Raw genomic sequence first — 11811 nt, 5'->3', positions numbered from 1 at the left:
TATTATGATATCGTTTATATATTCGATTTCAAGTATTAAATCCTGTCAGAAAAACGGTCCTATTAAGGGCCAAAAGATCATCCCGAGAAGATTGGGATCTGCATTACTAGTGCATCAATTTAAAGTGGAAGGCCTCTCACGTGCAAAGTGTGATGTCGCCAAGTGTTTATATCAAGAAAACATCGACGTTGCGCTCTAGCAAACAAATGCAGAAGACAACCGACTTGTGAACTTTTAAAGTAACGGATACCACATCATTTTCACCATCAATCATAAAAAATACAGCCTCGCCACTTTCGTCAATCAAGGCCTTGCAGATTGAGGTGAAAGTCCTCACCAATGAAATAACGGTCATTACCATCAGAATATGCCAGGTGTCAGTGACCAATATGTACAAATCAACAGAAGAGTCCTTGGCCAACTCCAATGATACCTATTGCAGCCCATCCATAGATATATGTGGGCGACATTAACAGCCACCACACGCGATGAGGCTACTCTACAAACAACGAAGAAGGATGTCAATAAACGGACTGGTCATCCATAAACGATCTACGTTTGCTTTTCGACCCTAAACAGAGGCAGTTTGCACTCTGCTTGATGGAAAATGGAGTACAACCCAGACCTCTGTGTTCGAGATCACCATAGTCTCGTGCACTTTGCAATGAGAAAAATCCGAAGACCATTCAACAGAAACCCAACACCAGTCAGCAGTAATCTACATCGGACTTCAAATTCCGATCATCACATCCAACCAGTTACCCGCTGGAACTTCCAGAAGGCAAACTGGCACCTTCTCGACCGAAATAATTATCACGCTGCAAACGATCGATCCAGTGTCAGATAACTACGACCATTTTCGCCACGACCACCATCATAGCGGCCACCAACAAAATCTACAGGATGACATGAAAAGCGATGAACTCCAGAAGGAGTAGAAAATAACTTTGGTGACGAGGCAAAGTCAACAATGCTATTAGAGGCGACATTCGGCCGGACAACAGCGATTGGAAGAAACAGTTAAAGAGATTAACGTTGCACCCTCCAGCTCCCACGCGTGGAATCTCCTTTACCATCTTGGTACCAGCGTTCCACATATAAAAGCACCGCAAGTAATTGCCAACAAAATCGTCTCTCGTGTCCTCGCCTGCACAATAGCCACAATAAACAAGCAGCACGATCAAGATATGTACAAAGATCTCACCGCAACTGTAAGGTGTCTACCAATAAGTTCCAAATTCTGCCGTCCTTATTCGAGGGAAGATCGCCAAAGTGGCGAGATGTTACCTACCTTGCCTGGTATACAGGAGATTGTGGATTCAATCCCCACCCTGATGTCTTTTTAGTTGGAGTATGTGTGTCTTTATAGTTGGAGTATGTGGCATCTCTCTTCCTGTGGTTGTGTTGAATTTTCTCCGTGTCCTCCGGTTTTTTCCTCCATATTTAGAAAAAAAACACGTTTACAGGATGTGGCTGCTATACATTTCCACGTGAAAAGCCACTTTGTTAAGCCATCATATGTGGCCAAGTCGCTTCTGGAAAATAGCTATATAGCTCAGTGGGCCTTACCTGGTAAAATAAAAAATAGTTTAGTTTAAAAGAGATTGTTGACGGACTTCGGGTCATCATAGCCAATCATACAACATCTATCCCATATACTTTTTGGTTCTTTCGGTAAAGTCACGTAGGTATAAAATAAAATAAATCACGACGTTTCAGGCGCAACACAAGCGTCCGTCGTCAGGTGGGAAAGCATGACTTTACCGAAAGAACCAAAGAGTATGGATTCCTGCAGTCACGAAAGCTTCAATTCAAGACTATCTCATATTCTTCAAGAACTTGGGACCTGTAGGCAAAGACTGGCTAGCGGCCTCGTTTACCACTGTCTAGTTAAGCGGCACAATCCCCAGAGCCTGAAAGGGAACATAATAGGCATTGCCCTGCTGAAACCTGGAAAATTCTAAGACCAGGCGTCAAGTTATGGACCAATATCACTGCTATCTATGGAATACAAATTGATGGAGGGCACTCTGCTGACACATCGTGCCCACAATGTAGCCACACCTGCCCGTCGAAAAAGCTGGATTTTGAACTGCCAGAAGCTGCTGTGAGCAGGTCCTTTTCCTCACCAGCGAGATCAAATTTGTATTTCAGTAAAACAAAAAACCCGGCGCCGCCTTCATAGACCTTGCATTCACCTACGGACATCGTCTGGAGACATAGGCCCCTTCTCAAGGCAGTGCGCGTCATCAAGTGCTGCTCAACACTGAATCTGCTGAACTCGATGATCAGCAACTGGAACTTCTGGGTCCACCTTGCCGGCAATACAAACCACAAAACATACGCCAATGACGGCGGCTTATCACAGGGACGACTTCGCGAGCGACCTGCCAAATACATCAACCCCGCAAATTTGTCTTGTTGAAGATAGCAATGGCTATATCTGGAACAAACCTGAAATCCATAAGCAACGCATGCACAGAAAACCCGTCATTATTTAAAGACTACTTGTGAAGGTGGAGATTTACAATGGCCCTCCATAGCACATAAATAGAGTGGCCAGAGATAGAGTTGGAGACTGCACGATATGCCATGGGGCCTGATAAGTATTAACAGATTTAATGCTTCCTGATGGTATATGAAAAGTGAACGATCATTACAAATGTATTATAGCACGCACAAACCCGCCTCAACCCTATGGGATGCTGGTGATGTCATTACTCACCTGTGCACACACGCACTTAGTGCCAGTCAGGAATCCAGGCAGGTAGACAGCCAGCAAAATAGTATTCTAATCTAAAGTTGTTCATGGATTATCCAGCGCACGATTATCCGGCGATCCCGGCCTGATTCGGCAAAACCGCTCTAAAGGCTCTAACCAGTCCGGCGATCGTCACCATGTGCATGACAAAAAAAAAGTAGCTATGCTTAATTCCAGTGTCCAAATATTACATGTCGTCCTTTTCCACTACATACAACTTAAACAATGAAAATACTGCACGTACATACATTTTTCATGACGAATAACTACAGTAATAAAAATAAAGTACACTGAGATCCGGCGAAAAGTTCGAATAATTCGCCGTTCACATCAGTCCGGCGATCGTCAAACATGTTGTTGAAACAAGAGCGTAGTAAGTACATCACCCCATGCAGAGTCTTCGAGATGAGAGTGGTAAGTACGTTACAGTAAATACCGTAACTTTTTACAGTATGATATTTAATTGTGTCTATTCGTATGTTTATTTATGCCAATTTCGTATAGTAAACAAGTTTTTTTTTTAAACGCCACTTTTTTCTAATTTTCTTGCTGTGGTTTTCATACCTGAGGACGATTGCTTGTGTTGCAGTCGAAACGTCGTGAGAAATGTGTTGTTTTATATTTTTATTATTGTATTGCTTCCCTTATACGTGACTTTACCGAAAGAACCAAGAATATTAGTTTAAAGCACTAAAATATACACCTAAAACATGTTATCAAAGAATGTGCAAAAATAAGCTATTTTTAATAATGATGTGATTCATAATAAAGGTTTTTGGGTTAGATCGCGTTTATTTATAAATGTGTCGTAACCCTCCACCACCCGACACGGCCAATCAGCAAAAAAAGTGGCACGTTGACAAAAGACAAATAATTCACTACTTTAGCCACCGGTGTGTTGAAGAGTGAATCCACATTTACAGTTTGAGTACGACGTTTCGCTGGTAAATACATCCAGCATCATCGGGCAATTCGCCAGAATGGTAAAGCCCTCGCTTGCTCCCGGTTTTATATAGAGCAGCAGGGTGACGTCATCACTTAACTCATATCAGGTGCAGTGATTAGAGGCGGAGGGGGGGGGGGGTATTGTAATTATATAATCGATTAGTAATCAGTCATTGGTTATGATTAGTAATGAGTTGTAGATTAGTAATTCTTTAATCAAAATGTAATGTGTATTATTTAATAATACGCTTCCAGGCCGCACTAAGCCTGTAGCTGTCAGAGCGATTAAAGTTATTCTTGTTCCTCTCAATTTCAATGGATTCTCTAATTAGTCTTTGCCAGTAATAATTAGTTTTACACACCACTGCAACATTGTCAAAATCAATTGAGTGTCCTTGTTGACAAGCATATTCTGCCACTGCCGACAGTTGTGTTTGAGATAATTTAATATTTCTCTGATGTTCTTTTAGTCTTACACTGATGTTACATCCCGTCTGCCCAATGTAGCAGCTGCCACATAAACAATTAATCCGATATACACCTTCTGTTGATAGTTTAGGTAATGCGTCTTTAGTGCAAGATACTAGTTTTTGAATTTTGTGTACTGTACCAAATCTTACTGTAATGTTTTGCTTTTGCAAAACACGGGCTAATTTGTCAGTTACTCCTGAGATATATGGAATTTTTATTGTTTTAACAATCTGGTCGCTTTCAGCAGTATTGCTTTGCGATCGTGATTTGGCATTCAGTGCTCTGTTAATTTGAGCATTATTGTAGCCATTCTGTCGTAGTGCATCTTTAACGTGCTTAATCTCTCTCACTAGACTCTCACCATCTGACACTGTTTTAGCCCGATGTATGAGCGTCTTGATAAGAGAGGATTTCTGAGCTGGATGATGATGTGATTCTGCATTCAGATAGGCATCAGTGTGCGTTTGCTTTCTGTAAACGCTGTGTGTTATTTTACCGTTTAGGCCATGTCCAAGCAAAATATCTAGGAATGGGAGTGTGTTATTCACCTCCATTTCCATGGTGAACTGGATGGCCGGGTTTTGTGCATTGAGATGATTTAGAAAATCATTAAGTGTATCTTTACCATGTGGCCAGACAACCAAAGTGTTATCCACATATCTAAACCAAAAGGATGGTTTTAATGTGCTCGAGGAAAGTGCTCTTATTTCAAAGTTTTCCATGTACAAATTTGCTATAGCAGGGGATAAAGGAGAACCCATTGCTGCTCCTTCCTTTTGTTTAAAGAAATCCCCTCTCCATAAGAAGTAAGTGTTATTTAAACAATGGCCAGCAAGTTTCGGAATATCTTTTGGTAAACCGGTATTCTTTACTAGTGTATCAAGTAATTTAAGCGATTCGTCCACTGGAACCTTAGTGAATAGTGAAATCACATCAAAACTTACCAGAATATCATCTGGCCACATGGTAAAGATACACTTAATGATTTTCTAAATCATCTCAATGCACAAAACCCGGCCATCCAGTTCACCATGGAAATGGAGGTGAATAACACACTCCCATTCCTAGATATTTTGCTTGGACATGGCCTAAACGGTAAAATAACACACAGCGTTTACAGAAAGCAAACGCACACTGATGCCTATCTGAATGCAGAAACACATCATCATCCAGCTCAGAAATCCTCTCTTATCAAGACGCTCATACATCGGGCTAAAACAGTGTCAGATGGTGAGAGTCTAGTGAGAGAGATTAAACACGTTAAAGACGCACTACGACAGAATGGCTACAATAATGCTCAAATTAACAGAGCACTGAATGCCAAATCACGATCGCAAAGCAATACTGCTGAAAGCGACCAGATTGTTAAAACAATACAAATTCCATATATCTCAGGAGTAACTGACAAATTAGCCCGTGTTTTGCAAAAGCAAAACATTACAGTAAGATTTGGTACAGTACACAAAATTCAAAAACTAGTATCTTGCACTAAAGACGCATTACCTAAATTATCAACAGAAGGTGTATATCGGATTAATTGTTTATGTGGCAGCTGCTACATTGGGCAGACGGGACGTAACATCAGTGTAAGACTAAAAGAACATCAGAGAAATATTAAATTATCTCAAACACAACTGTCGGCAGTGGCAGAACATGCTTGTCAACAAGGACACTCAATTGATTTTGACAATGTTGCAGTGGTGTGTAAAACTAATTATTACTGGCAAAGACTAATTAGAGAATCCATTGAAATTGAGAGGAACAAGAATAACTCTAATCGCTCTGACAGCTACAGGCTTAGTGCGGCCTGGAAGCGTATTATTAAATAATACACATTACATTTTGATTAAAGAATTACTAATCTACAACTCATTACTAATCATAACCAATGACTGATTACTAATCGATTATATAATTACAATACCCCCCCCTCCACCTCTAATCACTGCACCTGATATGAGTTAAGTGATGACGTCACCCTGCTGCTCTATATAAAACCGGGAGCAAGCGAGGGCTTTACCATTCTGGCGAATTGCCCGATGATGCTGGATGTATTTACCAGCGAAACGTCGTACTCAAACTGTAAATGTGGATTCACTCTTCAACACACCGGTGGGCTAAAGTAGTGAAGTATTTGTCTTTTGTCAACGTGACACTTTTTTTGCTGATTGGCCGTGTCGGGTGGTGGAGGGTTACGACACATTTATAAATAAACGCGATCTAACCCAAAAACCCTTATTATGAATAATATTGGTCGCGAAAGCCTACGTGTTAAAATGATGTGATTATCCGGCGTTTTTGAAAATCCATCGCCCCCTTCCCCCCCGAAGCCACCGGATAATTAATTGATGATTTACTGTCGTATAATACTGCAACATTTTGCTCGCACATTCAATTACTGGTCGCCCGATTGCAGTGAGGTCGACAAATCCAACAGCACGGTGACATTCCTTGGCCCAATTATCCTTTCAATACAGAGGCTCGCAAGAAATGTTAGAATCAAAGCAGCTTTCATATGTTTTAATTAATTTCACCTTGCAAGCAGGGCAGAATAATTTATGGGGGGGGGGGGGGGGAATTCGAATATCTAGCTTTTTATATGTAAAGTTTTTCGTTATTTGAGAGTTTACAATTGCCAATGCAGTATCAACAAATAAGTAGTCTGGTTTTATTTCAGTAACTTTTTAGCCCTTACTGTCCAAATTTACTCAGAGGTTAAATGTGTGTTCCAATAGGAGGTACAACATATATGAACCTAAAAGGGATACGATTTGTCTAACACTCAATACAACTGTGTTTTACGTGAAGGTGAGACATTCATTCAGTCCTGCCGGCTTAATAGTAATAATTTTGAATGAGGTGGCCTTCTGTCCTTTGATATAATTTCACAACAGAGATCAAGACAAGGTCACGTCCTTATATGTCCCTGGGGCTATAGTCCCCACTGTTGAAGTAACGAGCCACTGCCAATCACCTTATTTCCCACTTTCCATATGAGGTCATGTTCCCTAAAAGAAAAAAAAAACCTGCATTTTTAAAAGAGGGCTTTTTCTAGATGTTTGGTGTATTCCCTATCCTTCACGAATTTTTCCTGACAGACATTTTCTAAAAATCAATAGTAATATGAATTTGTATTACTATCTAGCTTCCTGACATGCACAAATCCTGTTGTCAAAAAGTGTCATTCAACTGCCATATTTTCATCCCAGTATGTTGACCACAACAGTGGTATTCCACTTATCCATCATATTCGTATACACAAATCCATAATAGAGTGTAGCCCTCATACGATCCCAGGAGTATGGGTTAAAATGCAACACCTCTCATATGCTCTACAATTATCTGAGAATTATATTACCTCTTAGTGGAGTTTCCTTTCTCTTACTCACTAATGTTTGAATTGGTAAACGCCAGCAGTTCCATAATGTATCCTTTTTTTCTGCAATCTACTGAGCATTCACAGATAAATATCTGAGAATATTTGGAAAATTTTAAAAAGTACATGCAAAGTGTTTTCGTTGGCCTGACCTAATTGCTGAAATGTTTTAAACAGTCGTGTATATTGCTTGCTTAATATATGTGATTTTATGATTAAATGTTAGTTTGATTTAAAGTGTTAAAACACGCAGGTCTGCCATGTAGAAGGGCGCGACGTATTTTACCGAACTTAGACCTGGTTTGTAAATAAAGGATTTGATTTATATTTTGTGTAGTAGCAATTAAGTGTGACGTGAGCATGTTTGTATCTTTATGAGACCTCCTTTGCCAGTAACAAGATATAGGAATAGGTTTTACCCTTTTAACTGGCACAAAAACTGACACCTTTATTCAAGGCATCATGTTTGCAATAACCACAACACAAGCAGTCAAAATGCAAACAAAAAAGACAACTCTGATAATAATATGCACTGTCCTTGAATTTGATTGGTCCACACCCGAGACAGCTTTTCTTAGAGCCTAGTCTCCACTGGTGTTGGACGAAGAAGACGCCAAAAGGCTTTCAACTCAAAAACAGCGAGGACCCAACGAGGGGCGAGTGCGGGAAGAGAGACGGAAAAGGAGGAGCCAGAGAGAGGGGAGAGAGCGGAAGGCGAGGAGATAGAGAGGGGGAGAGAGAGAGAGAGAGGGGGGATTTTGGAGGAGAGACATGTGAGACGGAGCGGGGTAGCTTCGGGAGAGAGGGAGGAAGGAAGGAGACGTGGACGGGAGGTGGAAGTGTGAAGAGAGCAAGAAAGAATAAACGGCGAGGAGCCCTGAGCAAAAATCTGGTCTCCATGTGAATCTAAATACCCGGGGTGACCAGGAGGACGACTCTAAATTTGTTTAAAAGTGCAGCCCTGAAATTAATGCGAAGGTCACTGATGGCAGAAGGGCCTCGACTAGACCGAGCTTTAAACCCCTCCAGAACGTATTTGGTCTACTCTTCCACACTGCTCAGACGCCTTGGAAAAAGTGACAGTAACGCGCACTTTAGCCCCTGCCCCACACTCGATCTGGTAATTAACTGTGTTGTACTCATTTATACTCCTGGGTGGACGGAGGTGGAGCGATTCACGAAACCTGCCCATTTGTTCATCTGCTGAGCGGGGAGGTCTAATTTGAAGACCTCTGAAATGCAAATCCAGTGTGCTCAGACTACACAACAGCAGCATCCCATGTTTGCATTTACAAATGCATCTGTATAGATGTTTGTTATGTGAATGTATTGATATGTTTCCAAGAGCACTCCAACTTGCTATCCTGCAGGTGAATTCGTAATTTTGATTCGACTGCACCTTCGAATACTGCCCTAGGTTTATACACTGTTATGTGAACTCAATGGTGAAAATAACTTACTCATGTTAGAATCAGAATATTTATTTATACTGGAGTAATCCAATGAGCTATGAAGCTCATTTTTCACAAATGTCCGGTAGGGGTGGGTCCCAACGTTACAACAACAAACAAGAAAAGGTGTTTTATCTATTTAATTTATTATTTTCTCTTTCTACGTGACTTTACCAAAAGAACCAAAGAGTAATTCCTGCAGTCACGAAAGCTTCAAATCAAGTTTAATACAAATACACACAATAGTAGTGAAAAGCATAGGAAAGTTAAGCAAATCACTAAAAAAATACAAATTAAACTATGTTTTATTTTACCAGGTAAAGCCCACTGAGCTATGAACTTATTTTTCAGAAGCGACCTGGCCAGAAGTAATAACTCCAAGATGGGGGTTAATTATCACCTGGAAATGTATAGCAGCCAAATAATGTAAATACTATACTTGGTTCTTTCGGTAAAGTCACGTAGAAGGGAAACAACAAAATAATAAAAATATAAAACATTATTTAATTTTTTCCCTTCTACGTGACTTTACCGAAAGAACCAAGAATATGAATGCCAGCAGTCACGAAAGCTTTAAATCAAAATGTAAATACTATACTTATTGGTTATTTCGGTAAAGTCTCCTGCTGAGGCAGACCATGCTTTCTCACCTGATGATGGACGCTTGTGTTGCGCCCGAAGCGTCGTGATTTATTTTATTTTATACCTACGTGACTTTACCGAAAGAACCAAAGAGTATGGATTCCTGCAGTCACGAAAGCTTCAAATCAAGAATGTAAATATTGTACTCTAAACGCATGTTTATAAATGTGGAGCGAAAACCGGATAACCCAGAGAAAAAAATCCACACGACCACGGGGAGAGAGACATGGAAACTCCACATTTACAGGCATCATGGTCAGGATTGAATCCCCGACCTGTATACTAGACGAGGAAGATCACATCACACCTCATGCTTAATAATGCGTCTATTTGTTGTTTATCATATTGACTGTTAAAAGAGTGGGTGATTGTGGTCGGTTTTATTTGTTAACGTAGGTAAGAAATATTGAGCCTCAAGCTTATTTACGGGAATGACCCGCCGAGAACATTGGTGTAAACTAAAGAGTTACAGCAATTAAAGCATAATATTGCGGACGCAATCGAGGGAAACAATATTCACGTGGCTCGAAGTAGGGATTATGGTGCCGGTGGTCGAGATTTAACGACAGAGGAGCAGCCAAACCGATAGTACGTGCCTCTGAGAGATGGAGCGATGAAATCACATTGTGTGCAATAACTACATTTTGAACATTTGACCGATTGGTCTAAATTACCGCGCCTCCTGTGAAGGTGTCCTGCCTTGTATAGCCCTGTGAGCCATTCGGCTCTGCCAAATAAATGAAACTGAAAAACTGAAACTGAAACTTGTGTGAGAAGCTGAGATTATGGTTCGGAATGTTGACTTAATGGGTTCACTCCTGTTTCGTGATAACTTTCTTTGTTGTTTGTGCCCTTTGTTGTGGTGCCATTTCATGATTTGTTTATTCATTTCGATTCTCTGCAGTAGTAGCTACATATAGACTTTAACCCTTATATATAATGAATGTAGTGTTGTGGGATGCAATTAGCATGAATAACGCTACACAGTACGGTATATCAAATTATACAAAAAGTTAATTGCTTAGTGGGATTTACTTGGTAAAATTAAAACAAGTTTTGTAAAAACATTTAAGTCGTGGGTTCGATTCTGACCCTGACTTCTGTGTATTTGGAGCTTGCATGTCTCTCTCTCCCCGTGGCTGCGTGGATTTGTCTCTGGGTCCTCCGGTTTTACCCTCCGCATTTAGAAACATGCGTCTAAAATATTTGTCTTCTATGCATTTCCACATGATGTGCCACTTCGTTGAGCAATCATTTGTGGCCAGGGCACTGCTGATCTATATAGCTCAGGGGGCCTTATCAAGTAAAATAAATAAAATAGTTCTTAGTTTAAAGTGATTTGTTGACCTTTCCTATTCTTTACACTCCGATCGTGTTTTTGTATTGTTTGTTGTTGTAACATTCTGACTCGCCCCTACTGGATATCTGTAAAAAAAAAAGCTTTATAGCTGATCGGATTCCTCCAGTACGAAACAAAATATAATGTTTCTCAAATAATTATGTTATTGATATTCATCTTCTTTGGTTCTTTCGGTAAAGTCACGTAGAATGAGAATAAAATAATAAATTGAGAATTTGTATTGTGTTATTTTATTTGATCAATTTATTATTGTATTCTCATTCTACGTGACTTTACCGAAATAACCAAAGAAGATGAATCCTTGCAGTCACGAAAGCTTTAAATCGAAAGTTATTGATATTCTTTGGGTCTTTCGGTAAAGTCACGTAGATAGGTTCAAAGAAAATAATAAAAAAAACTACGACGTTTCGATCGCAACACAAGCGGTCGTCATGATGAAGAATATTAATTCCTGCAGTCACGGAAGTTAAGTCAATAATTGTATTTTGATTTAAAGCTTTCGTGACTGCAGGGATTCATATTCTTGGTTCTTTCGGTAAAGTCACGTTTTATATTTGTATTATTTTATTGTTTCCCTTCTACGTGACTTTACCGAAAGAACCAAGAATATAATGTCAATAATTATATCATTCTTTGACTATGGACGCACGTGCTTTTACCATTTGCGTGATGACGTCACCCCTCCCCCCCCCCGCTTTGTACCGACGCGGCGTCAGCACGCAGCGGCGGGACGACGTCACGACCCACACGCGCGTTTTGCGCGACGACGTCACCAGGTGTTCCGCCGACGCGATGACGTCATCGC

The sequence above is a fragment of the Petromyzon marinus genome, chromosome 1 (genome assembly GCF_048934315.1).
Source record: "Petromyzon marinus isolate PM22_M1 ecotype Great Lakes invasive population chromosome 1, UKy_Petmar_22M1.pri1.0, whole genome shotgun sequence".
In the NCBI taxonomy this organism is placed as follows: domain Eukaryota; kingdom Metazoa; phylum Chordata; class Hyperoartia; order Petromyzontiformes; family Petromyzontidae; genus Petromyzon; species Petromyzon marinus.
Note: the sequence above shows the minus strand (reverse complement) of the source record.